Here is a 27,190-nt window from a genome sequence, read left to right on the forward strand (position 1 = left end):
CTCTGTTGTCTCTGCAATGCTGATAAATCAATCCATCAAAAAATTTCCTCAGTGAAACTCAATCAAGAAAGGTCATGTCAGCGGGAGAGGAACAGATTAAATTAGCATCAAATTAGACATGGAAAGTGAGTTCTGTCAAAATCATCGCAGCGCTCAGCACAATTAGAATATGTTAATTATGCATTTCATTAAGGTGGATGTGAGCTGAAATGTCACTGGGGTAGGCATCCGAAAAGGGAAGATTGCCAGGCACAACTTTCTCTAGACAATGTGTGACACCTTCATTAACGTCAAGAAGCGCGAGTCTGCCTTGACTTTTTCTGCAAAGGATGAAACCGTTAACTGTTTGCTGGCTTCTCTCCTGGGCTCAGGGTCCCTGTCCCTGGAGGGCCCCGGCCGCACCCCCAGAGCCTGGCTTCCTCCCAGCACAGCCCCAGGGGCTGCTGCCTGTGCCCGGTGGGCACTGGCGAGGGAGGCGGGTTTTAATGAACTGCCTGGAAGCTGGCGGGGATCAGCCACCGCCTTAGGGGCGGCAGGGCGCTGAGAAGGGGGAGAGGAGGGAAGTGAGGGCCGAGGGTGGCGGAGGCGGCTAGTCCGCACCGGGAGGGAAGGGGCTTCAGGTTTACACGCGTGCGCTCGGCACGCTCTGATTTGGTGAGTTATGTTGCAGACCAGTCTCTGAGTCGCGGGAACCAGGGGGCTCTTTCCTGAGCCGAGTCGCCCCTGGTGAGGCAGCTTTGTGGACCCTGGTGAGGAGCTCGCAGGAGCGAGGGGTTTCCACGCGTGCAGCCTGCCTAGGGCGCACGCTTCCCGGAGCTTCTCGGCTGGAGGCGCGCCGTCTGCCTGCCTTACTCCTCTGATGTTACTTCCCCTCGCAGCCCCCCTCCTCATAACCTCCGAGAGCTGTTTCGGGGTCCCGCCAGCCATGGGAGTTCCCCATCATCCCTGGAGGGTGCTCTGCCCGCCTCCCCTCCCCTCCACGCTGCTTCTCTGTGGGGAACGCTCACCTTCCACCTGTCTGCCGTGTGCCCTACGTCTTAACACCCACAAAACACACACCCCCCCTTGCTGCATCACACCTCTGGAGTGGGACACGAAGCTTCACACAGGTTTCCTCGCTCACCTCTGGGTCACCAGGCTTCCGGAGCATTTGCGGAGCCCACCGCCAGGGGAGGAAAGCCACCGCCTGCCTTTTCTGGGCGCCTGGGCCTCCCCAGGCTCCGTGCTGGGTGAGGGCAACCCGCCGCCCCAGGCTGCCTGAGACGCAGGGCTCGCCTGGGACGTGGTAGCCTCGCTGCTAAAGCCGCGGTCTCCAAGATGGACAGGGACAAGCTGGGCACCTTAGTAAAGGCTGCCCAGGGATTATCTCATTTATTTTTAAATGTATTTTGTTTTGCATAACAGTTTTAGACTTGAGAAAACTACAGAGACCCTAATCCAGAGGGTCCCCATGGGCCTGCCCCCAGTTTATGCTGTTCGTAGTCTCTTACATCACTGAGTACATCTGTCACAACTCCTGAGCCAGTGTGGATACACTGTTATTAATGAAACCCGTCCTTGATTCTGCGTGGGCTTCCCAGGTGGCTCAGCGGTAAAGAATTCACCTGCCGGTGCAGGAGACGTGTTTCGATCCCTAGGTCAGGAGGATTCCATGGAGGAGGAAATGGTAACCCATGCCAGCTTTCTTGCCTGGAGAATCCCACGGACAGAGGAGCCTGGCAGGCTACGGGGTCACAAAAGCGCTGGACACGACCGAGCAACTAAACAACAGCAACGATACTTGGTTCGCATTTCCTTTGTTTCCCCCCAGCGTCCTTTTCCTGCTCCACCCAGGACCCTGTGTCACATGTACTCCTCATGGTGCCAGAGGCTCCTCTTGGCTCTGACAGTTTCTCAGACTTTCCTTCCGCTTGATGACTTGACATCCAAGAGTCCAAGTTGGGTGTCCTCTATGATCTCTTTTAATCCTCATGCAGATCTAAGGGGCAGAAACTATGGTCCCGTTTCACAGATGGAGTTGTTGAAGTTTAGGACCAAGATGATAACCAGTAAAGGGATGCAGGAGAAGGTGTTTCCACTGGGGACCAATGGTTCCTTAATCACATCAGTAACAATAATTAGTGCTTGCTGTGTTCCAAGTACCCTGCTAAGAAGCACATACATATCATATCACTTAATCCTCTTGACTGCCCTATGTTATGGGGACTAAAGTTATGACCATTTTATACATAAGAAGGTTGCTTCCCCGGTGGCTCAGAGGGTAAAGCATCTGCCTGCAATGCCGGAGCCCTGGGTCGGGAAGCTTCCCTGGAGGAGGAAATGGCAACCCACTCCAGTATTCTTGCCTGCAGAATCCCATGGACAGAGGAGCCTGGTGGGCTACAGTCCACGGGGTCGCAGAGTGTCGGACACGACTGAGTGACTGCACTCACTTTTACTCTAGATAAGAAAACCGAGGCCCGGGATGTTTTCCTGCGTGTCTCCCTTAGATCTGCATTAGGTGAGTTTTTTTGGCCTGAGGGCACTCTGTACCTCCTTGGACGCACCAGTCAGTTTCTGCAGCTTGTACCCAGATAACTAAAGTAACAGCAGAAGTCGCTTGGCCGTGTCCGACTCTTTGCAACCCCATGGACTACACAGTCCAGGGACCTCCAGGCCAGAATACTGGAGTGGGTATCCTTTCCCTTCTCCAGGGGATCTTCCCAACCCAGGGATCAAACCCAGGTCTCCCACACTGCAGATAACTAACACACTCAAATGGTTGTTCTTCTCACAGTGCATCACAGTCACTGGTTAAATTGTCCATCACTCCCCTCCGCCTCCAGGTGATAAGTTCTACTATTTTGCCTTTTTTTTTTTAATCTCTATTTCTTGGTACATATATTAACAAATATATCTTAAATATAATTGAAGTATAATCTACAAAAATATTGAATGACTGTGTTGTACCGAAACCAATATAATGTTATAAATCAACTATACCTTCATAAAGAAAAAAAGAAACAAGCAGATTATGGAATTTTTTAAAAAATTTTCTTGGAGTATAGTTGATTTACAATGTACATGTGTTAGCTTCTGCTATACAGCAAAGTGAATAAGCTACAAATATACATATATCCACTCTTTTAGATTCTTTTCCTATATAGGTCATTACAGAGTATTGAAAAGAGTTCCCTGTGTTATTCTAATCCCTGATTATAGAATTTTACCATGACTTAAGTGATGGAATTCCAGTTGAGCTATTTCAAATCCTGAAAGATGATGCTGTGAAAGTGCTGCACTCAATATGCCAGCAAATTTGGAAAACTCAGCAGTGGCCACAGGACTGGAAAAGGTCCGTTTTCATTCCAATCCCAAAGAAAGGCAATGCCAAAGAATGCTCAAACTACCACACAATTGCACTCATCTCACACACTAGTAAAGTAATGCTCAAAATTCTCCAAGCCAGGCTTCAGCAATACGTGAACCGTGAACTTCCTGATGTGCAAGCTGGTTTTAGAAAAGGCAGAGGAACCAGAGATCAAATTGCCAACATCTGCTGGATCATGGAAAAAGCAAGAGAGTTCCAGAAAAACATCTATTTCTGCTTTCTTGACTATGCCAAAGCCTTTGACTGTGTGCATCACAATAAACTGTGGAAAATTCTGAAAGAGATGGGAATACCAGACCACCTGATCTGCCTCTTGAGAAATCTGTATGCAGGTCAGGAAGCAACAGTTAGAACTGGACATGGAACAACAGACTGGTTCCAAATAGGAAAAGGAGTACGTCAAGGCTGTATATTGTCACCCTGTTTATTTAACTTATATGCAAAGTACATCATGAGAAATGCTGGACTGGAAGAAACACAAGCTGGAATCAAGACTGCCGGGAGAAATATCAATAACCTTAGATATGCAGATGACACCACCCTTATGGCAGAAAGTGAAGAGGAACTAAAAAGCCTCTAGATGAAAGTGAAAGAGGAGAGTAAAAAAGTTGGCTTAAAGCTCAACATTCAGAAAACGAAGATTGTGGCATCTGGTCCCATCACTTCATGGGAAATAGATGGGGAAACAGTGGAAACAGTGTCAGACTTTATTTTTTGGGGCTCCAAAATCACTACAGATGGTGACTGCAGCCACGAAATTAAAAGACGTTTACCCCTTGGAAGGAAAGTTATGACCAACCTAAATAGCATATTCAAAAGCAGAGACATTACTTTGCCAACAAAGGTTCGTCTAGTCAAGGCTATGGTTTTTCCTGTGGTCATGTATGGATGTGAGAGCTGGACTGTGAAGAAGGCTGAGCACCGAAGAATTGATGCTTTTGAACTGTGGTGTTGGAGAAGATTCTTGAGCGTCCCTTGGACTGCAAGGAGATCCAACCAGTCCATTCTGAAGGAGATCGGCCCTGGGTGTTCATTGGAAGGAATGATGCTAAAGCTGAAACTCCAGTACTTTGGCCACCTGATGCGAAGAGTTGACTCAGTGGAAAAGACTCTGATGCTGGGAGGGATTGGGGGCAGGAGGAGAAGGGGACGACAGAGGATGAGATGGCTGGATGGCATCACTGACTCAATGGAGGTGAGTCTGGGTGAACTCCAGGAGTTGGTGAAGGACAGGGAGGCCTGGCATGCTGCGATTCATGGGGTCGCAAAGAGTCAGACACGACTGAGCGACTGAGCTGAACTGAAGTTCTATTCTTTTGCGGTGGGAGAGAAAGCATAGGTGGGTCAGTGGTAAAGAACTTGCCTGCCAACGCAAGAGATGAAAGAGACGTGGGTTTGATCCTTGGGTTGGGAAGATCCCTTGGAGTAGCAACTGGCAACCCACTCCAGTATTCTTGTCTAGAAAATTCCATGGACAGAGGAGCCTGGCGGCCTACAGAGGTCGCAGGAGTCAGACGTGAATGAGCACAATGAGAAAGCAAAGGTTTATAACTTTGCTTCTAGCCTTTCTCAATAGGGCTGTTTTACCTTGTGTTAGATTAACAGTACGCAGTAATGCACATCAAACACAGCCAGCTGGAACTCATTTCCTCTAACGCTGAATGTAAACACGACACACACAACGCTGCTGCTGTTTTTCTTACGCAAACACTTCCAGGGCGTTATTCTGTGAGTTTCCTTGATTTTCTCTTTTTCCTTTTCCTCTTCATTTCTTCTCTCTCTTTCTCATTCTTTCACTCTCTATTAAAAACAATCAATGATCAACTCCTGGTTTTTCGATGGAACCCATAAGGCAATCACTTTTTATCCAAATTCTTTCAGGGATTTGCACAGTGGAAGATAACCTTAGTCCCAGCTGTAACGACAGAGTAGATGGGATAATCAACTCGGTGGTAAGTTGGCTTTAGGTAAGCCTGTTTTCCCCTCAGTACTGTGAGAACACCCTTCCTTATTGCATGCACGAATTGAGAGAATACAGGGGGAAAAATGCAAAACCTGGTGTCCAGCACATAACAAATCCCCAGTAAATGGCAGTGGTGATGATGGGTAGGACATTGCTGCTGATGATAATAGGGGCTGTGAATTGGTTTCTATGCAGTACCCAGAAGCGTGGGAGGCAGCCTAGAGTCCTATTTTGAAAATATTGCATCAGCATAAATATCTCAATTTACAGGGAGAAGAGAAGCCACTGGCTACCGGTGCCCATTTTAAATTTTGCATGAGAACAACGAAACACACGGGGCCCTGGGTCCCTCTGGCAGAAACACTCCAAAGCTGCGAGGTTCTGGAGTGAGGCGTGCCACGCGCCCGAGTCCCAAGGGAATTCCAAGGAAACTGTCAAGGGAAGTGAGGAGTGCGCGCGAGTCCAGGTTGGGCTATTAATGCCTGGCTCTCCAAACTGTCTCATTTTCTGAGCTTCATTTAATTTTTAGGATCACCCGGGGCCCAGCCTGTTAGAAAAGGAAGGATAGTGGAAATTACTCATGAGCTGGCTCCGATTTGATGGAGCCGACCACCTTCGCTCGTGGCGAGAACTCCTGGAAAGGGAGGGCTGGGGAGAGGGCCGCCTGGGTGCAGAGCTTCCTCCCAGCCCACCCTGCCTTCTAGCTTCCTTGTCAGTGCTGCCATTGATATTAAAATCAAGGGGTTGGCATACAGCTCCTGGTAGCATTGGCAGAATTCCAGGCCGGCTCTAATGAGCCTCACCTGGGCTAATTACATTTTTTACAAACCCCGCTGGAGAGGTGAGAGTTGCCAATTGGTCGTCCAGAGTGATAGTGTCTGGGATTTCTGAGCCCTGAGATTTCTTTCTGTCTCTGGCAGTCGGAGCCGCCGAGGGCCAGAAAGTGGCCTGGGGAAGTCTGGCTACTTGTGGGCATCTGGCAGGACCCTGATTGTCCTGCAAAGAAAGGGAGACTGCGAAGTTCGGAGGTGAGCCTCAGTCTCATCCTCCAATGATAGGCTCACTTACCTTCCTGTTATAAATTTGGGCTCCCAGGCCTCACCCTAGACCTCTGGAATCAGAATCTGCATTTTAAACAGAATCCTTGGGTGCAGTGTGTGCACCATGAAGTTTGAGAAACACTGATACAGATTTTCTTCATAATATGTTCCTTAACACCGCAACCTCCAATAGAGACAAAAATTTCCTAGAATTACAGAGCACAAGGCGCTTCCCAGGTGGTTCCGCAGTAAAGCATCCACCTGCCAGTGTAGGAAACGCACGTTGGATCCCTGGGTCTGGCAGATCCCCTGGAGAAGGAACTGGCAACCCACTCCAGTATTCTTTTCTGGGAAATCCCACGGACAGAGGAAGCTGGTGGGCTACAGTCCACGGGGTCACAAAGAGTTGGAGTGAGTGACTAAAGAACGGAGCATAAAGGACTTCCAGAGGTGAGGGTCGGGGTTCCCCTTCACTATTTGTCAGCTGTATGACTTGGGCTAGGGATTTAACCTCCTTGAGCCTCAGTTTCCTTATCAGTAAAAATGCATGTACGTTTAGTCCCCGTAACACAGGGAGAGCGTGAGGCTCAAGTGCCTTTCACCACAATGCAGCTTCACAGACAGAGCGCACCCAAGCTGGATGAGATCAGAGAGGACTTCTCGGAAGAGGCGGGCTCTAAGTAAGGACTTAGCAGCTGCTTGGGGCGGTTCCCAGGAGCCCACCAGCACGGTGTCTCCCACACCCTCCCTGGTGAGTCTGTTGGTCTCCCAAACAACTAACGTAGTCGGGGGCAGTGACGGTGGCCCACTCATTGCACAAGGTGGGAAAATCTGAAAAGTCAGCTTGATTTTCCCCAGCCTTCCTGTGCCGGCTGCTTTCCCCTCACCAGTCATCAGTATTCACTGCCTCGGGGGAGAGATGATTGCACCAAAAATACAGGGAAAGAAATTTGAGTTTAACAAATGTAGGGTTTGCAAAAAGCATGATTCCAGAGACAACTTAGCGAAAAGACAAGACGTGATTAAAGAGCAAGTCTTCCCTGCTGGACTCAACTAGACAAACATGCGGAGCTGGAGAGGGGCAGGGAGAGCTGAAGCGGTGCTGCGGAGTCCAAGGCTGCTCGGTGTCCCCGAGAAAGGGGTGGGTGATAGCAATCCCGAGGGTCTTGAATAGACGCAGGAGAAGCAGTCACGTGACCCTCTTCCCGGGAGGCCACAGTTCCCCATAAATGCCCTGGGCTCCACTGTAGCTTGGGGGGAACAGCAGCAAAGTGATTGAGAGGGTCTCTAGCCGAGGGGTCGAGGGTGCCCCCAGGGCCTGCTTCGTGGGCATTGGAGCTGCTCACTCACATAGGGCCCTGTGCTTGGTTGAATGCTTGGCTGTTGCTGCCTTGAAATTCCTAATCATTTTGAACAAGGAGCCCGCGTCTTCATCTTGCACTGGGCCCTGCAGAACACACCCCGAGTCCCAGCGTGACGGGGTCACACGCGAGCTCCAGGCGGCTCAGGGGGACCGGAAGGCACTTAGAGAGCTTGTGGCCACCACTGCCTCCTCCGGGAGGGACGAAGCTCCCCTGCTCCCTCGGGTTAGTTGCGTATCCTCTGGAGAGCAGTGGGAGCCCTGATGTTTCCGCCAGGAAGAACAGGGGCTTGAAACAGACGCTGAGTTCAGGCGAAAAGCGGGAGAGAAGGCGGCATCTCTCCCGCACCTGCGTGTGTGCCCTGTCTGAGGGTTTGCCCGCTACACTTTTCCCCTGGCGTGTTCGGTGGCTAAGTCGAGCTTAGTTCCACTTTCTGCTCTCCCCTGCCGGCGATGAGAGCCGGGCTTGGAGCCCGGCCTCCTACACCCAGGCACTGGGCCGCCTGCTCACGCTTGCCCAATGGGCTCGGTTGGTGCTTCCACCACCAGAGCTCGCCTGGCTCTTGCCCACCTTGATGGGCAAGACACTGCCCTGACCTCACAGACCCTGGCGCCAACTGGAGGCGGGCTTGGCAGAGGATCTGGGACAGGGTTTCTCGCCCTCGGCACGGGGGCGTTTGGCGCCGGATGGGTCTTTGTTGGGGGCCTGTCTGTAGGATGGGGGAAGCATTCCTTGCCTCCACCCCGCCCCGCCCAAATGCCAGGGGCACCCCCTCCATACGGACAAACAAGAAGCTCCTTCAGGCTTTGCCAGTGGTTCCCTCGGGGGCAAAACCACCTCTGTGGTTTCAATCCATTGTGGCCAGTTACTGCAAGGTGACCTGGGACAGGTTCTCCATCCGCGAAGGGCCTGAAGGAGACCTTTTAGAAAAGGAGATCGTGAATTTGTTGACTTGTCATCCTCGTGGTGAGGGTTCAAGGAGCTGCCACAGGGGGCCTCCTGGTGAAGGCTGGCGTGCCTCACAGGGGTCTCTCTCGGCCTCTGCCAAGCCCAGGTCACAGATGAGGAACACTGAGGCTGCGGGGATGACGGCTCTCCACCAACCCAGGGCCGATGCCCCTTCTACAGTATGTAAAAAATTACAAAAATGGCCCCTGCGCTCGGAAATTACGAATGTCCTAAAAACGTTTGTATGACCGGGGAAGCTGGCTACGGGCCAGGCACCACGGGAACAGTGTTGCAGGATGACATGGGCCTCACGTGGCGGGCGTCCTCGCTTTACAGGTGCGGAAACGGGGCTCCAGGGAGGTGGCCTGGCTTTCCCAGGACCGCACCTGAAGCTCCGTGAGTGGAGCCGAGCGCCTGTGCCTCAGCAGGCGCAGCACTGAGGGAGCGTGTCCAAACGCGAAACACGTGTGTGTGTTCGCACAGCGCACTCAGTCGCCCCTGTCGTGTCCGACTCTTTGTGACCCCATGGACGGTAGCCTGCCACAGTCCCCTGTCCTTGGGGTTCTCCAGGCAAGAATACTGAGGCGGTTGCCATGCCCTCCTCCAGGGGATCTTCCCAAGCCAGGGATCAAACCTGTGTCTCCTGTGGCTCCTATACTGGCAGGTGGGTTCATAACAACTGGAGCCCCCTGGGAAACCAAAGAAGTCATAGTACACACACACAATGGAATATTACTCAGCTGTAAAAAAGAAGGAAATGATGTCACTTGCTGTAACGTGGGTGGACCTAGAGATTGTCATTCTAAGTGAAGTCAGACAGGGAGAGACAGACGTCATATGGGATGACTGACGTGTGGAATTTTAATAAGTGATACTAATGAACTTATTTAGAAAACAGACTCACAGACTTTGAAAACAAACTTCTGGTTACCGAAGGGGAAAGGTGGTGGGGGGAGGGATAAATGAGGGTTTGGGGGATTAGCATACACACACTATCGTATACGGAATAGATAATCAGCAAGGACATACTGTATTACAGGGACCTCCACTCGGTATTCTGTGATAAGTGAAATGCAAAAAGACTCTGAGAAAGAGCAGATGTTTGTGTATGTATAACTCAATCACTTTGCTGTACGCCTGAAACTAACACATCATTGCAAACCAACGCTGCTCCAATATAAAACAGAAATTTAAAAAAATGCAGTGGCTCGTGCTGGAGTCATGCATTACCCGCCCCGTGTCTGCTTCTGCAAAGTCCTATTACTTATTTATTAATTTTCTTTTAGTGGATATACTTTTTTGGCTTAAATATTTCAAGAGGCGTTTTACAGCACTTCTCCAAACCGAAAAGCAGTTTTAGCAGCCACCCATGGAAGAGAGAAATGGGTTTTTCACATTGGGAGTCAATGTTGTTAATTATCTTTGGTAATCCAAACAAGATTCGGATCTGGGCTGGGCGTGGTTGTTCAGCCTCTTGTATGCACTAAACGTTCGATCCGTTGGGCTGGCTCACTCAGCATCCACTCACAGCCATTTTCCCTGCGTGTCCCCTCCTGTGGGGGCTGAAGAGCTGAACACTTGCTATGCCCTTTGCTGCGTGGTGTGGTCATGCAACGATGCTCCGCCCGCGAGGGGTATGAAGGAACAGAGTCTTTCTCTGATTAAAAAGACAAAACCTTGCCAGGTGTTCTTTCAACGTGTCCCTCTGTGACGGTGAGTTTCACGTGTTGACTTGGCTGAGCTCTGCGTGCTCAGTTGCTCAGTCATGGCTGACTCTTTGCAGCTCCGTGGACTGTAGCCCGCCAGGCTCCTCTGTCCATGAGCTTCTCCAGGCAAGAACACCGGAGTGGCTTGCCATGCCCTCCTCCAGGGGATCTTCCCCACCTAGGGGTCGAACCAGGTCTTCCGCATTGCAGGTGGATTCTTTACTGATTGAGCCACCGGAGAAGCCCAAGAACATTGGAGTGGGTAGCCTATCCCTTGTCTAGGGGAACTTGCTGACCCAGGGATTGAACTGGGGTCTCCTGCATTGCAGGCGGATTCTTTACCAGCTGAGCTTCCAGGGAAACCTTCAATCAAACACTTCCCTAGGTATTTTGTAGATGTGATTGACATCCACAGCCAGTTGACTTTAAGTAAGGACAGTATCCTCTGTAATGTGGGTGGGCCTCATCCAACCAGTGGAGGGTCTTAAGAGTAAAACCCAGGCTTCTGTGAGGACCAAGACATTCCACCTGTGGCCTGGAAGCCTTGGCTGCTGCTGCAGAGTTTCCAGCCTACTGCCCTGGCCTACAAATTTCAGACTCGGTCAGCCAGGCCCACAGCTGTGTAAGCCAGTTCCCTGAAGAAAAATCCTCCTGACCTCTCTCTCTCTCTCAAGTCTCACTGGCTTGCTCCTTTGGTAGAATCCTGACTGATACATTGTTCTCTTCCTTTTCGCAAAGGAAGTGTGAGCTGTGGACAGGTGCCCGGCATCTTGCTGCTGCGTAAGTGACGAGCGTGGGACGGGGCCCTGAGGTCAAGCCGGATGGGGCGGCGGGGATGGGGAGGACTTGGGTCTGGGTGGCCTGGCCCCGTTCACCTGTCCGCCGAGACAGCTACCTCTGGGCATCTTCTTATCGCTGAAGTCAGAACGCGTCTTCTCAATGATCACATCTCACAATTCATCAACAGGGTTGTCCGGCTTGTGCTACGTTGTGTCTTTTCCTCCTGGAGGCACCCACTAATGGCACAGTTTATCACCGGTGGGGTCTCAGGTTTACTAAATTAGAGTAACTGCAAACCCAGTGCTGACTTGATTTAAGGTTTTATATATTTTGGAGTGTCCAGTATGTGAGTGCGGTATTTCCCTGAGCTGGATGCTATGAGATAACCGGTCTTGGAAGGCATTGAGCAAGACCTTCCAATAAAGACATTAGAGGAGAAAGAACACCTTTCTCCTCTGATGTCTTTACTTTTTTTATTCTTTAATTAATTTTTAGTTGGAGAATAATTGCTTTACAAAGTCATGTTGGTTCCTGACGTACAACAAGGCGACTTAGCGAGAAGCACATATATACACACACATCTACATCTACATCTACATGTATATATATCCGCCCCTCTTGAGCCTCCCCGATCCAGGACGTCACGGATCGCCTAGCTGAGCTCCTTGTGGTACACAGCCTCTCCCCACTAGCCGTCTATTTTACACACGGCAGGGTCCTCTAGCGTCTTTTCTCCTGCAGTTCAGCCACCGTGTAACAAGGTGGTTGCAGGCTCAACCTTTCATTTCTTCATGAAGGTTTCTTTTAAAACAAACCAAATGTTCCACATGCTTGCATTTTACCTGAAGAGACAATCAAAGCTTTCCCAAATCCTGTCCCTTCTCACCCCGCAGAATCCACTCCCCAAGCTTTAATGCAGGTTGAAATGAGCTTTTTTTTTTAACTGATGAAAATATTACAGGAATTTAAAACCAAACCCATTAATATCCTGATTAGACACCCCATGTTAATTGCGGATTCTTTCAGGCGACAGAACAGGTCACCGTCTGGGCGTCATGCAAAAGCGGTTTCATAAGGGCTGCCTCGAGGAGCTGCTGTTTGTGGCTGAAACTTTTCCCGCCTGGCAAGCGAGGCTGGGGAGTGACTTTCCTGTCTCAGCTTGCAAGGAGGAACAGCAGGTGCTGAGTGCTGCCTCTGAGGAGGGGAGCCAGATTGGAAAAAGGGAACCTTGGGGCCCATTTATTTTTTTTTCCTTTTTAAACACGCTTCCTTGAAAACTTGGTACAGACTTTCCTCTTTTCCTCCTGACGCTTCCAAGAAAGGATGATTGAGATGATTCTGCCACACACAAGGAAATGACTCCAGGAAATTTTTCTAACAGGAGACATTTCTGGGATTTCCATCAGTGAATCTCTACCTCCTTCCATGGGTCTCAGGCAGGGGACAAAATCAGACACCTACAAGGTCCACAGAGGGAAAGGCTGAGTGGGGACTGTGGCAAATGAGCCCTGGTTCTGTTTTTTTTATTTACTTATTTTTGGCTGTGCTGGGTGTTCGCTGCCACATGGGCGTTTTCTCCAGCTGTGGCAGGGAGCTCCGGGTGTAATGCACAGGCTTCTCCTTGCCGCGGCCTCTCTTGTTGTGGAGCACGGGCTTAGCTGCTCTGCAGCATGAGGGATCCTCCCGATTCAGGGATGGAACCCGTGCCTCCTGCATTGGCAGGAGGTTTCTTTACCACTGAGCCACCAGGGAAGCCCCAAACCCTGATCCTGTTTTAAGGTACTAAGACAGAAGGAGCCTTTGCCTGCTGCCCGAGCTCTGTATTTCAGGCGTATCCAGACTCTCATCACCTCCACGGCTGACATCCTAGTCCGACACAGTGGTGGATCTCCGACTCTAGGCTCCAAGGCACTAGGGACTAGCCCCAGGGACTCTGGCGCATCAGAATCATATGTGTGCCTGCTCAGTCTCTCAGTCATGTCCGACTCTTTGTGACCCCATGGACTGCAGCCCACCAGGCTCTTCTGTCTATGGAATTTACAGGCAAGAATACCAGAGTGGGTTGCCAGTTCCTTCTCCAGGGGATCTTCCCGACCCAGGGATGGAACCTGAATCTCTTGTGTCTCCTGTATTGGCAGGTGGATTCTTCACCACCACGCCACCTGGGAAGCACTATCAGAATCATATCAAAGGCTTGTTGGAACATAAGGCACTGGGCCCCAGCCTCAGGGTTTCTGACTCAGCAAGTCTCTGCTGAGGCCAAGAGTTTGCTTTTGAACAAGTTTCCAGGTACCACTGATGCTGCTTGTGTGAGGACCACTCTGAGAACCACAAGCCCCAAGCACCGCCATCACTTGCCTGGGCTGTGCAAAGCCTCCTAACGGCCCCCTGCTTAGACGGTATCTTCCCGGGGGAGTCCTGGGTCTCCATGGCCCTGCTGTGCTGCCCACACCTCCTGTCTCCCTGCAGGTCCCAGGAAGAGATGCAGGTGCCCCAGCCGTGACTGCTTTCCTGGCATAATCCTCCCCGGTGTCCATGCGATGACTTACGTCTTTGGTCGGCCTCTCCCTGGTTAGTTACTATCTTCTAGTCCAGCTGCCCCATTAACTTTTCTCCATCATACTGCTTTATCGTTAGGTCCCTGAATAGACATTGTTAAAAAAACAAACAAAAAGCCTTTAAACGACTTCCCTAAGAATAGGGAATTGCTTTTTCTCTACCTGTTGTCTTCTTACATTTCTGCACAAATGCTCATGTATCTGGAATCTCCATGGACGCTTGGTAATTCTGTCCACGGGGAAATGAGTTATGATGCAACTCATGACAAGTTGGGCAGAGACATTGCTCCCTCTCACATGGTTTGCCAGAAATGCTGGCATCTTTTCTTCTGAGCTGTTGAGGCTTGAGAACTTCATCCCTTGTAAAGTAAAGCCAGGCACAGTGTGGGAAAGGATTGAGAAGGAGCCCTACGTTCTACAGATGAATCCCAGACAGATGTCAGATAAACATATTTAAATAAACTGAATGTCACTTTTCTCTTTAATCTCTGGTTTCAGAGGAGCTGAAACTTTCTGGACCTTATCAGTGTGCTGTCACCTCTGATTGCTGTCATATTTCATGCACTTAAAAAAAAAGTGTCAAGAGGATGGGAGTGCAAAAGGGAGAAAATAGAAAGGATTATATGTTCAAGTGAAAATAAAATATGCAATCTCCACCAGGCATTTCGGTCAACAGGACTTAGGAGTGACTGTTGGTACGGAAGAAATAGCCCTGGCTTTCTCAAGACAGCTGGATCGTATCACACTCTCAGGGGACTCTCAGGATTCACTAACTATATTCCTGTTCTTTCCCCTCACTCTGGCAGTTGAGGAGTTTTCATTGTTGTCACTCAACTTAAAAGTGATGTGTTACATCGCTTTTATGTATAAAAGGCCTGTGTATCACCACACATGGCTGCAAGGAAGCTGGTGAAATCTGAATTCAATTTGAGTTTGAGATTGTGCAGCGGTTGTGCAAGTTGAAGCGATGGGGGAGCTGGGTGACGAGCACATGTGGCTTCTCTTGACATTTCTTCCTGCTTCCTGTGGGATTTAGAATTATTTCAAAGTAAAAAAAAAAAATGCATGAAACTCTAAATATAAATTGTTGTTGTTTAGTCTCTCAGTCGTGTCCAACTCTTTTCAACCCCATGGACTCTAGCCTGCCAGGCTCCTCTGTCCATGGGATTCCCCGGGCAAGAACACTGGAGTAGGTTGCCGATTCCTCCTCCAGGGGGTCTTCCCGACCCACGGATCAAACCCGTGTCTCCTGCGTTGGCAGGTGGACTCTTCATCACTGAGTCACCTGGGAAACCCTAAATATCTAGACAAAAAGTGTCGACTGTGGCTGACAAATTTATTCTGTGAAGGGCCAGAATATAAATAACAGATAGTTTAGGTTTCACAGACCATATGAGCTCTGTTGCTACTGCTCCGCCCTCTGCCACTGTACCATAAAATTAGCCAAAGATAATATGTAAATGGATGAACATGTCCGTTCAACAAAACTTTATTAACAAAGACAGGAAGTGGACTGGATTTGGCCTGGGGGCTTTGGTTTGTCAACTGCTCCCCGCCCCCCGCCCCTGCCCCAATCTAGAATTTGGGTCCTAAACACTAACGGCTAATAACATGTTAATCATACACACTCACAGCTTCCTCCTTTCTCTCTCCTTCCCTCCCTTCCTTCTCCCCTGCCTCCTTTTTCCTTCCTTCCTTCCTACTCTATGCTTTAATTTCCCTTCAGTGAACATTGATTACTTAAGTTGTTAAAAAGTAAGGTTCTTGATGGTTTTGATGATTTGCTGGCTTCTTTTCAGAGAAGATTTGGAAAACCACCTGGACCATCTTACGGAGTTCAGCGCCTCTTCCTCTTTTCTCCCCGGAACCGTTCTCTCTGTGATTAGTCCAGATGCTGTCTGAGTTGATGACTGATCCCAGTGTGGGCTATCTGGCTAATACCTCCAGCGCGGTTACACCGGTCAGCCGTGCCAGGAAATGCCAGTCACGAGATGAAACCGATACGGACCATCAGAGGGGGAGAGGGAGGGCGCGGAGCCTTCCGGAGTTAAATTTGGCCATAAATGGTTTTCAGCGCTAGATCACAGAAATGCAGACCTTGGGTCTGTGAGTAACCACCGCCCCCATATTTCCTGCCTGGTAGGGAGCAGAAGAGAAGAAGGGCTCTTTTATTCTTTTATTTTTACTTGAAGTTCGTTTTGCAATTAACAAGGTGCAACTGAGGTGCTTCCTGGCGTTCTGAGCTGGAGAGCAGGGATTCAGACTCGGCATGCTGGATGGCTGCCCGAAGCCCGCTCGAGACAAAACAGTCTCGACAGACAGTTGTCTCTCCGGTTTTTAAAGTTCAACAGGAAAGGAGACAGAAGTTGAAGTTCTTTGGCAAATACATTCTGGTGATGAGAAACATTCCTGTTTTAAATTAAGCTTAAAAATCCTTCTGATGGCAATAGTCAGACCTTGAATTTATGGTAAAACCTGATTTTCCATAGAGATGAGGCTTTCCTGGGTGCTAATTCTTGGCTGAAGTCCCGAGGCTTAACATTTTATAGAAATTATCAATAGTAGTGTACTTAATCGCTAATTCAGCTAACTATTCTTACCCTGCCTCTGATGGATGTAACGTGTCTAAGGTATTTATCAACCTGACTAGGCTTATGGCTTTGAAGTATGTAATTTTCTTTATTGATATTCCAACTCTAGCCACAAAAAGATTTAAGGTGACTTATAAAGGGAATAAATAATAAAAAAGGTGAAAAAAGGAGAAAGGGAATATCTTAATGATAAGAATTAAAATGGCTTCCAACACAAGAGAAGACTCTATACATGGACATCACCAGATGGTCAACACTGAAATCAGATTGATTATATTCTTTGCAGCCAAAGATGGAGAAGCTCTATATAGTCAGCAAAAACAAGACCAGGAGCTGGCTGTGGCTCAGACCATGAACTCCTTATTGCCAAATTCAGACTTAAATTGAAGAAAGTAGGGAAAACCACTAGACCATTCAGGTATGACCCAAATCAAACCCCTTATGATTATACAGTGGAAGTGAGAAATAGATTTAAGGGCCTAGATCTGATAGATAGAGTGCCTGATGAACTATGGACTGAGGTTTGTGACATTGTACAGGAGACAGGGATCAAGACCATCCCCATGGAAAAGAAATGCAAAAAAGCAAAATGGCTGTCTGGGGAGGCCTTACAAATAGCTGTGAAAAGAAGAGAAGGGAAAAGCAAAGGAGAAAAGGAAAGATATAAGCATCTGAATGCAGAGTTCCAAAGAATAGCAAGAAGAGATAAGAAAGCCTTCTTCAGCGATCAATGCAAAGAAATAGAGGAAAACAACAGAATGGGAAAGACTAGAGATCTCTTCAAGAAAATCAGAGATACCAAGGGAACATTTCATGCAAAGATGGGCTCGATAAAGGACAGAAATGGTATGGACCTAACAGAAGCAGAAGATGTTAAGAAGAGATGGCAAGAATACACAGAAGAACTGTACAAAAAAGATCTTCGCGACCCAGATAATCACGATGGTGTGATCACCGACCTAGAGCCAGACATCCTGGAATGTGAAGTCAAGTGGGCTTTAGAAAGCATCACTATGAACAAAGCTAGTGGAGGTGATGGAATTCCAGTTGAGCTATTCCAAATCCTGAAAGATGATGCTGTGAAAGTGCTGCACTCAATATGCCAGCAAATTTGGAAAACTCAGCAGTGGCCACAGGACTGGAAAGGGTCAGTTTTCATTCCAATCCCAAAGAAAGGCAATGCCAAAGAATGCTCAAACTACCGCACAATTGCACTCATCTCACACGCTAGTAAAGTAATGCTCAAAATTCTCCAAGCCAGGCTTCAGCAATATGTGAACTGTGAACTTCCTGATGTTCAAGCTGGTTTTAGAAAAGGCAGAGGAACCAGAGATCAAATTGCCAACATCCGCTGGATCATGGAAAAAGCAAGAGAGTTCCAGAAAAACATCTATTTCTGCTTTATTGACTATGCCAAAGCCTTTGACTGTGTGCATCACAATAAACTGTGGAAAATTCTGAAAGAGATGGGAATACCAGACCACCTGACCTGCCTCTTGAGAAATCTGTATGCAGGTAAGGAAGCAACAGTTAGAACTGGACATGGCACAACAGACTGGTTCCAAATAGGAAAAGGAGTATGTCAAGGCTGTATACTGTCAGCCTGCTTATTTAACTTATATGCAGAGTACATTATGAGAAACGCTGGGCTGGAAGAAGCACAAGCTGGAATCAAGATTGCTGGGAGAAATATCAATAACCTCAGATATGCAGATTATACCACCCTTATGGCAGAAAGTGAAGAGGAACTAAAAAGCCTCTTGATGAAAGTGAAAGTGGAGAGTGAAAAAGTTGGCTTAAAGCTCAACATTCAGAAAACAAAGATCATGGCATCTGGTCCCATCACTTCATGGGAAATAGATGGGGAAACAATGGAAACAGTGTCAGATTTTATTTTTCTGGGCTCCAAAATCACTGCAGATGGTGACTGCAGCCATGAAATTAAAAGACGCTTACTCCTTGGAAGGAAAGTTATGACCAACCTAGATAGCATATTCAAAAGCAGAGACATTACTTTGCCAACAAAGGTTCGTCTAGTCAAGCCTATGGTTTTTCCTGTGGTCATGTATGGATGTGAAAGTTGGACTGTGAAGAAGGCTGAGCGCCGAAGAATTGATGCTTTTGAACTGTGGTGTTGGAGAAGACTCTTGAGAGTCCCTTGGACTGCAAGGAGATCCAACCAGTCCATTCTAAAGGAGATCAGCCCTGGGATTTCTTTGGAAGGAATGATGCTAAAGCTGAAACTCGAGTACTTTGGCCACCTCATATGAAGAGTTGACTCACTGGAAAAGACTCTGATGCTGGGAGGGATTGGGGGCAGGAGGAGAAGGGGACGACAGAGAATGAGATGGCTGGATGGCATCACTGACTCGATGGAGGTGAGTCTGGGTGAACTCCAGGAGTTGGTGATGGACAGGGAGGCCTGGCGTGCTGCGGTTCATGGGGTTGCAAAGAGTTGGACACGACTGAGCGACTGAACTGAACTGAACTGTGACTAATCTCCCCATTTGTATATGAGCATCCTGGCAACCAGCGCAAAGTAAGAGCAATGCAACCTTCAGTCTTTGTATGATTAGAACAGAAAGATGCCACCTCCTCACTAAATTGGAAAAGAAGATGCCTCATCATAGATTCCACATGGAGAATGATCAACTATCAATGATTTATCAATAATCAATCCAGGTGTGGGGACTCCAGGACCACCGCCCAAGTGCCCCTCTGTGAACCAGTCCTCCGGGAAGACAGTGGCCCTGCTGAGTGGACGGGCCTTCCTTCCACTGGGGGCAGTGGTGTCCACGCTCACCAGCCAGGGGCTTTCCTCCCGCCTGCCTCCGCATCCACACACAGCTTCCTCTCCAGGGCACCTACTCAACGCTGCGTCATCCTCAACTTCCTCTGTGCCAACGTGTTTTGTGTGTGTGTTAGATTTTCAGGGAAAGTCATTAGAAACACTCAAGTTACACCAAAATTCTCACCTCAACGATCTAAGTAGGCCAGGTGAAATTGCACCGAACGGTGCTCCAAGACAATTAATGAGCTGCTTGAGAGCTCAACTCAGGTACGTGATAATGAACGTGAGTGTGAAAAAAAAAAACCAACAAAACACGACAAGTAAAACGCTTCGGGCGGAGAAACCCACATCTCCATTTCCACAGCCACTGTGTTCACAGTGCCGTTTAACCAGGACCAAACTTTGCTTCTGGATTATTCCATGCCCCTTGGCAAGTCTTTTCCCCAATAATGAGGCCTCAGAAACTCCGGCAGGTGCATGCGCCTTGTTGTGGTTGGACCTACGTGGACTGCATGGATCCCCCCGCCGCGCCTCCGCTTATTAGTTTTATCATTTGTTGCTTCATGAATTCAACCGGCTAACTTTCGATGAGCGCGAAACCGGCTGCCTCAAGCAGGGCTGAGCCCCGGGCCCATGAGCCCGGTGCTCTGAATCAGTGGAGGAGAATGTAAATAAATGCATCTTGCGATGCTTGGAAACCAAGACTACAGCAGAGGGAGCCTCAGAAGGTCCCAAAAGCCCAGGGGACGTGCTCCAGCTCTGCGGGAGGTCAGCGCAGGCTTCCCGGAGCAGTACCTGGACCAGACGTTAGGGGGCGACGAGGACTCTGCCCCCGGCCCCGCGCCCGCCCAGAGCTTCTCTGCGGGTCCTGCCGCTTTGGAGCAGCGAGTGCCGTGTGCCGCGGAGACTGCTTTCCGATACGGTTCACGGCTGAGAAACGCCCTTTCACGCACAGACGTCTGTCCAGAAGCCGAACTTCCCACCCCTGGAACCGTTTGTGCGGTGAAAGCATTGTCTCAAGAGTTTAAAAGGAAAATGTTTCATGCAGAAGAGGAGCAATGAGCAAGGTGGAGAGCTGGCCCGACATTGCTGAGGAAGGGAACAGAAGGTCTGGCTGGGACTCCCGTGTTCAGATGAGTAAGTGGAGGTCGGAGGAGGCGAGCGGGAGCTGAGAGTCTCAGCCTGGTCTGCAGCCCCAGGCCTTATGCCCCTGTAGCCAGGAGTTAGCCCATGTTCGTCGGTCTTAAAGGAGCCAATCAAAAGGATGTACTTAAGCACCAGAAGAGATTAAAAAAAAAAAAAATGGGTGGCTTTGATAGGAAGGAAGGAATTCTTAAATGTAATGGTATGTATGTATATATGTATTTATCCATTTAAGCCTTTAAACTTTAACTGTGTCATTTATTCATTCATCCACCCATTTATTCAGTTATTTCTTTACTCATTAAAAAAACACTTCTGGGGCATATGGCGAAATGCATGATATCAAAGTACCACGGCCGGTCAGTGTCACTTGGTGAGCCCAGGAAGATTGTTTTGTAGGACTCACCTGGAATCCTGTAACGGAAGAGATCTGAGGCTCAGCAGGAAAGATGAGTTGACTTGTGATACTGCCTTGGCTGATGCTAGGGCTTCCCAGGCGGCACAGTGGTAAGGAATCCACTTGCCAGTGGAGGAGATACAAGAGACATGGGTTCGATCCCTGGGTCGGGAAGATGCCCTGGAGGAGGAAATGGCAACCCACTCCAGTAGTCTTGCCTGGGGAATCCCATTGACAGAGGAGCCTGGCAGGCTATAGTCTATGGGGCCGCAAAGAGTCAGACAGGACTGAGCACTCACATACACACACACTGGCTGATGTTTGCCAAGCTCTGGATCTCAAGCATTGACTCAGAGGCTCAGGTGCGTGTCCTGACCCCAGGAAGTTGCGTGAGGTCCAAGAGCATACCTGGGAACACTGCCCTGACATTTTATAGCTAGAAAGAAGAGAGAGTCCTGGGTCAAGCTGTGGCCTAAGGATCAGCTTGTTCTGGGTTGCCTGGGACTTTCCTAGATTTAAACTGAAGTCTGGCATCTTATAACCCACTTTGTCCTAAGCCACCTGGGGAGGTTGGTTACCCATCCTTTAGGCAAATCTGCTAAGAGTTGGTCCTGTATACTTACAGCCCTGAGACTCTCATTTCCATGGATTCCAAATACCCAGGCTTCAGCGAGAAGGGAAGGGTGATGTTTCACTTCTATGGGCCGCTCATGATTCCTCAGGCTACAGTGTAAGTGGATGTTAGCATTCCTGCCAATAAAACTGCTTTTTACTGGATTCTGGGCCCATGAAGGGCCAGGCCTAGATATACTGGCTCAGCAGCTTGCATTTCTCCATGGGGTCTCCCCAGAGGTTCAGTGTACCAGAAAAGCCCAGCCTTGGGGGGTGAGGGGAAACCCAAGGGACCCCTAATGTGTCTTTCATGGGCTCCAGGGGAGGCAGAAAGGCAGCAAAGACTGGCCAGTGGCTCCCTGGGGAGCAGCTAAAAAATGAGACCAGAAGAGCAGGGTTCAAGTCTTTTACTTATTTTATAAGTAAAAGGCTTATTTTAAAATTTTAATTTAAAATAAAATAAAATCACTGTTTCTGTGACGTTATATGTTATTTCTAATGTTCCACAAAATTGGCAAAGTAGGATTAAAAGCCTTTGATTTACAGATAAGGAAACAGAGTCCCAGAGAGGCTGTCTTCTGCCCAAGGTTACCCAGCTAAGAGCAACAAGAGCTTGGCTCCACGGACCCAAAGTCCAGGCCCTTTTCTGCGTCCTGCTCTGTCCTTTCCTGTCCTTTTGCTCCATGGCTGACGGCAGGCTGGTTAATGAGAACAAGGCGGGAAGTGGCAGGCCTCTTATTTAGCTCCCCTACCTGCACCGAAGTGAAAGAGCTTTGGGAATTGTGAGCAGAAGTCACCGCTTGTGGCCTACCTACAAGGACTTGATATGAAAGTCCTTTTGCCTTTTGCCTTCCCTTCATATCGTAAGATCGAGCACCTCTGGTCCACATTGCGCCACGGCAACGACCCCCTGGCCTTGAGGCGCAGCGGCCCCTTTAGCGGAAGCATCAGCAGTCCGCTCGCGCAGCCCGTACTCAGCCCCTCGCTCAGTTTCTCACCTGCTGGTTTCTGTGGCTTCCCAGGTGGCTAAGTGGTAAAGAATCCGCCTGCAGTTTAGGAGACGCAAGAGACTCAGGTTCCATCCCTGGGTTGGGAAGATCCCCTGGAGTACGAAATGGCAACCCACTCCAGTATTCTTGCCTGGAAAATTCCACGGCCAGAGGAGCCTGGCGGCTCCAGCCTACGAGATCGCACAGAGTTGACCATGACTGAGCACACGCGCATGCGCACACGGGTTCCATTTGTAGGCATTTCTGCAGAGACTCACACAGACGGGTGCTGGCGTTCTTGAGCTCAGGAGTAACGGCTAGAATAGGAGTTCGCAGGCTCAAGGATATAATGCACAGACCAGTGAAATGTCCGAGGAGAGGGGAAAAAGAAAGGAAAACTGTATTTGCTGTGTCTGGACACACAAAACAGGAAAGATGAATTACTGTGACCATCGTGTCATGAAAAAAGAAGACATTTAAGTTTTTCTAAAGTAACAGGGAACAGATCTCACTTTTGAAAACTTGCTACCCACAGAATACTTGAAAGGAAACTTGCCTACCTACCTAGACAGCATATTAAAAAGCAGAGACATTATTTCGTCAACAAAGGTCCGTCTAGTCAAAGCTATGATTTTTAAGTAGTCATGTATGGATGTGAGAGTTGGACTATAAAGAAAGCTGAGTGCCGAAGAATCGATGCTTTTGAACTGTGGTGTTGGAGAAGACTCTTGAGAGTCCCTTGGACTGCAAGGAGATCCAACCAGTCCATCCTAAAGGAAATCAGTCCTGAATATTCATTGGAAGGACTGATGTTGAAGCTGAAACTCCAATACTTTGGCCACCTGATGCAAAGAACTGACTCATTGGAAAAGACCCTGATGCTGGGAAAGACTGAAGGCAGGAGGAGAAGGGGATGACAGAGGATGAGATGGTTGGATGGTGTCACCGACTCAACGGACATGAGTTTGAGTAAACTTTGGGAGTTGGTGATGGACAGGGAGGCCTAGTGTGCTGCAGTCCATGGGGTCGCAAAGAGTTGGATATGACTGAGTGACTGAACTGACTGAACTGAACTGAACCCACAGAATGATGGCATATCGTGGTGGCTCCACAAATGTTATTGAAAGTAGGCTACTGGATGAATTTCAGACGGAGAAAGAGTACTTCAAGTGAAAGAAACTTTCTTTATGGAAATCTCACTTATCTTGGGACTTATTTTTCTAGATAAAAATTTATCATGGGCCAGAATTAACCTGCCAATGGCTTCTCGAGGACCCTGATCTGGAGCCACTTTTCATCACTCACTCAGAGTAGGTATAAGGTCCAGAGAGGGGCATTGACTTGCTCCAAGACACACAGCTCACTACAAATTGATCTTCTGACCTGTCAACCCCTGGCCTCCTCTACTTCTATATGTCCGTGAAAAGGAATGAGAAGCTTGGGGAGAGCTATCTTCTGCATGGTGGTTGAATAAGACATTTTCTTTTCAATCCTTTTACTTTTTCTGTTGAAGTCAGTGAGTTTTGTGCTGACGTGTTTTTAGCGCCCCTCTAACACTTGTGATCTCTCCTTTCTGCAAAGAAAGGGCAGGGCTTGGGCTCAGAGGCTTCAATAGACAACGTGTGGCAAGGATTTTAATGCCATAGTTTTGTTGTTACTGCATTTTCTTGTTAGACTGATTGGCTATTTATGACAAGAAACTGGTTTCCTGGATGGTGGTGGTTTTACAAAGCGTTCATTTGATTCAGATAAAGAAGTGTGAGGGGATGCCAAGAAAAAGTTTGATGTAAATACTGGCAGGAAAATAGTGCCGAAAAGCAAAGCATCATGATGGCACACGCGTGAGGTTCCATGCAGGGATGGCAGGTCTGGACTGCACGGGTGCAGATCCAGCGCCTAGCTGGGTGACTATGGGCACGTCACTCAACCTCTGATCCTTCGCCTCATCGCTTGGAGAATTCAGGAAATAATGAACCAAGCTTAGAGGCTGCTGTGGTGACCGAGTGAGTGACACGTCTAAAGCTTTTGGAGCAAGCCTGGCACATTGCAGGTGCTTTTCACGGGTTAGGAATGGGAGTGCTGGCGGTAGCGAGTGCACCCAGCCTCCACTCCTGTTCAGAACGCTGACCCTCTCTCTCTCTTCCTGCCTCCCGTGAGCATCCTCGTGCCTGGCTGGTTCTCCAGGTGGTGTATGTACCAGGCTCTCCTTGTGTATGAGAGACTGGCACTGACTTGCCACCTCTCCTTGGTTCCTCTTTGGATTGTTCCATATGACAAAACTACTGTCCTCGTCGCAGAGTGGGCCCAGCTCTGTACCGTGACGGTCAGAGCTCCGAGGGATCAGTAACCACAGCCAAGGGGGTGGGCTGTGGCTGCCGTACTGATTGTCTCCAGGACAGTTCCCATCCATCAGGGCTGGGCTGGGTGGTGCTGCTGGGGTGATGGTTGCTCTGTGGGCCTGGGACGACCTGGGGGGAGGGATACTCAGGAGGGCTCCTGGCCATTGAAATCTAGGCTGATGGCCCAGAAAGGGTAGCTGAGCTTTGTCTTGAAGAAGGGAAAGAAAATTCAAGAATTAACCATATCCAGGATGTTAAAGTGTCCAGGAAATGAGAAACATTTCATATCCAGATCCTGGTGGTTTACTTGCTAGGTCATATCCAACTCTTTTGCAACTCCATGGACTGTAGCCCGCCAGGCTCCTCTGTCCATGGGATTTCCCAGGCAAGAATACTGGAGTGGGTTGCCATTTCCCTCTCCAGGGGATCTCCCCGACCCAGGTATCAAACCCGTGTCTCCTGCACTGCAGGCAGATTCTTTGCCTCTGAGTCACCAGTGAAGCCTACCCAAATCCTGCTGTATCATAATTGTCTGTACCACTCTCAGGAGTGACAGTCTTGAAAAGAGGCATTTGTCTTGTTAACAGGAATAATGGCCACACTTATTGAGTGCTTGCTCAGCTCCAGACTTTGGGTAAGCACATTACGTGTATTCTCTTAAAAACAATTTGACCTCGTGTTTCAGGTGAGAAAACCAAGGCTTCGAGAAAGTGGAAAGCTTAAGTGCACAATTCCCAAGCCGTAAGGACAGGGTCCAGGTGTGATGTGAACGTGAAGTGTTTCTCAATTTCTGGAAACCTTGGCCCCCTGCATGCGGTTAATTCTCGCACTTTCTTTCTCTTCAGCCACCCTCACACTCTTTGGTGTGTTTGCTGCCGCTCACTGCCTGGCTCATGACACTCTGGCCCCGGTCTGTTTTCTGGAACAAACTAACCTTGTTTCCTCCTTGGGGCCTGGGCCCCTGATTTTCCTTCTCCTTGCAATAGTTTCCCCAGATCTCAGCATGGCTAACGTGCTCATTCGGGTCATGGCCCAAAGTCACTGCTCAGAGGGGCCTTCCCAGGTCACAGACAGCTGTGCCTGTCCCCAGACTTGGTCACCCTCTGTCCTAGGGCACAATGTGGTGTCAAGAGCAGACTCTGGAGTCAGATACCTGCCCCTCGGACCCCAGCTCTCCCTCTGGTTTAAACTGGGACTCCTGTCATCATCTGTGAAATGGGAATGTCACTGTAACTTACAGGCTCTTTGCGAGTTTGAAATGTTGTATTTAATGTATACCTAAAGTGCTTATTTAACTTATATGCAGAGTACATCATGAGAAACACTGGGCTGGAAGAAGCACAAGCTGGAATCAAGATTGCTGGAAGAAATGTCAATAACCTCAGGTATGGAGATGACACCACCCTTATGGCAGAAAGTGAAGAGGAACTAAAAACCCTCTTGATGAAAGTGAAAGAGGAGAGCAAAAAAGTTAGATCATGGCATCTGGTCCCATCACTTCATGGGAAATAGATGGGGAAACAGGGAAAACAGTGTCAGACTTTATTTTTGGGGGCTCCAAAATCACTGCAGATGGTGACTGCAGCCATGAAATTAAAAGACCCTTACTCCTTGGAAGTAAAGTTATGACCAACCTAGATAGCATATTAAAAAGCAGAGACATTACTTTGCCAACAAAAGTTCGTCTAGTCAAGCCTATGGTTTTTCCTGTGGTCATGTATGGATGTGAGAGTTGGACTGTGAAGAAAGTTGAGCGCCGAAGAATTGATGCTTTTGAACTGTGGTGTTGGAGAAGACTCTTGAGTGTCCCTTGGACTGCAAGGAGATCCAACCAGTCCATTCTAAAGGAGATCAGTCCTGGGTGTTCTTTGGAAGGAATGATGCTAAAGCTGAAACTCGAGTACTTTGGCCACCTCATGCGAAGAGTTGACTCAGTGGAAAAGACTCTGATGCTGGGAGGGATTGGGGGCAGGGGGAGAGGGGGACAACAGAGGATGAGATGGCTGGATGGCATCACCGACTCGATGGACATGAGATTGGGTGAACTCCAGGAGTTGGTGATGGACAGGGAGGCCTGGCGTGCTGCGATTCATGGGGTTGCAAAAAGTCGGACACGACTGAGCGACTGAACTGAACTGAAAGTACTTAAAACAACAACATACAGTGAGCAGTCAGTGAACATTGACATTTGTTTATGCTCTTTACTGAACAAAACTTCTACAAGGGCAGCGCTTGATTTGCTCTTTCGTGATGGCATGCAGAGTCTGGAACAGCATTGGTGCTCAATAAATATTGGATGAATGAATGTTGAATAAATGAATGAATGAATGTTTACCTGCAAAGCCAGTGTCTGCACCAACTGTGCCAGGCTGCCCCTCCTGCTCACGCTGTTGTTTTATACCTTCTGCCCAGCCTGGGGCCCAGCCCTGGGGGCGGCTCCGTGAAGAAAGCAGAGCTGGGTCCGGCGGCTCTTCCTGCCTGTGCTCCCCGGAAAGCCACGCAGCATTCCTACCAAGCCCACCCTCCCTATCCTTCCCCCTGCAGATCCTGTGTCATGGTGGGCTCTCCGGCCCTGTCCCGGGAGACAGGACACAGCTTCTGT

At 48.9% G+C, this 27,190-nt stretch overlaps 1 protein-coding gene and 1 long non-coding RNA gene across 7 annotated transcripts in view; one reads left to right on the plus strand and one right to left on the minus strand.

The window, feature by feature from the left end:
- The window catches only part of TSHZ2 (teashirt zinc finger homeobox 2), a 508,475-nt gene that overhangs the window by 122,492 nt on the left and 358,793 nt on the right, over positions 1-27,190 (minus strand). The gene's annotated exons all lie outside the window — the stretch shown is intronic.
- Positions 1-27,190, plus strand: part of LOC147359967 (uncharacterized) — a 40,703-nt gene continuing 13,513 nt past the window's right edge. Inside the window, exon 1 of the long non-coding RNA XR_015138836.1 lies at positions 1-27,190. This exon is cut by the window's right edge and continues 12,284 nt beyond it. This is a non-coding gene — a long non-coding RNA (uncharacterized LOC147359967).

This window comes from Bos grunniens, chromosome 13 (genome assembly GCF_055505025.1).
Source record: "Bos grunniens cultivar Pamir isolate PY7600 chromosome 13, Bosgru_T2T1.0, whole genome shotgun sequence".
Lineage (NCBI taxonomy): Eukaryota > Metazoa > Chordata > Mammalia > Artiodactyla > Bovidae > Bos > Bos grunniens.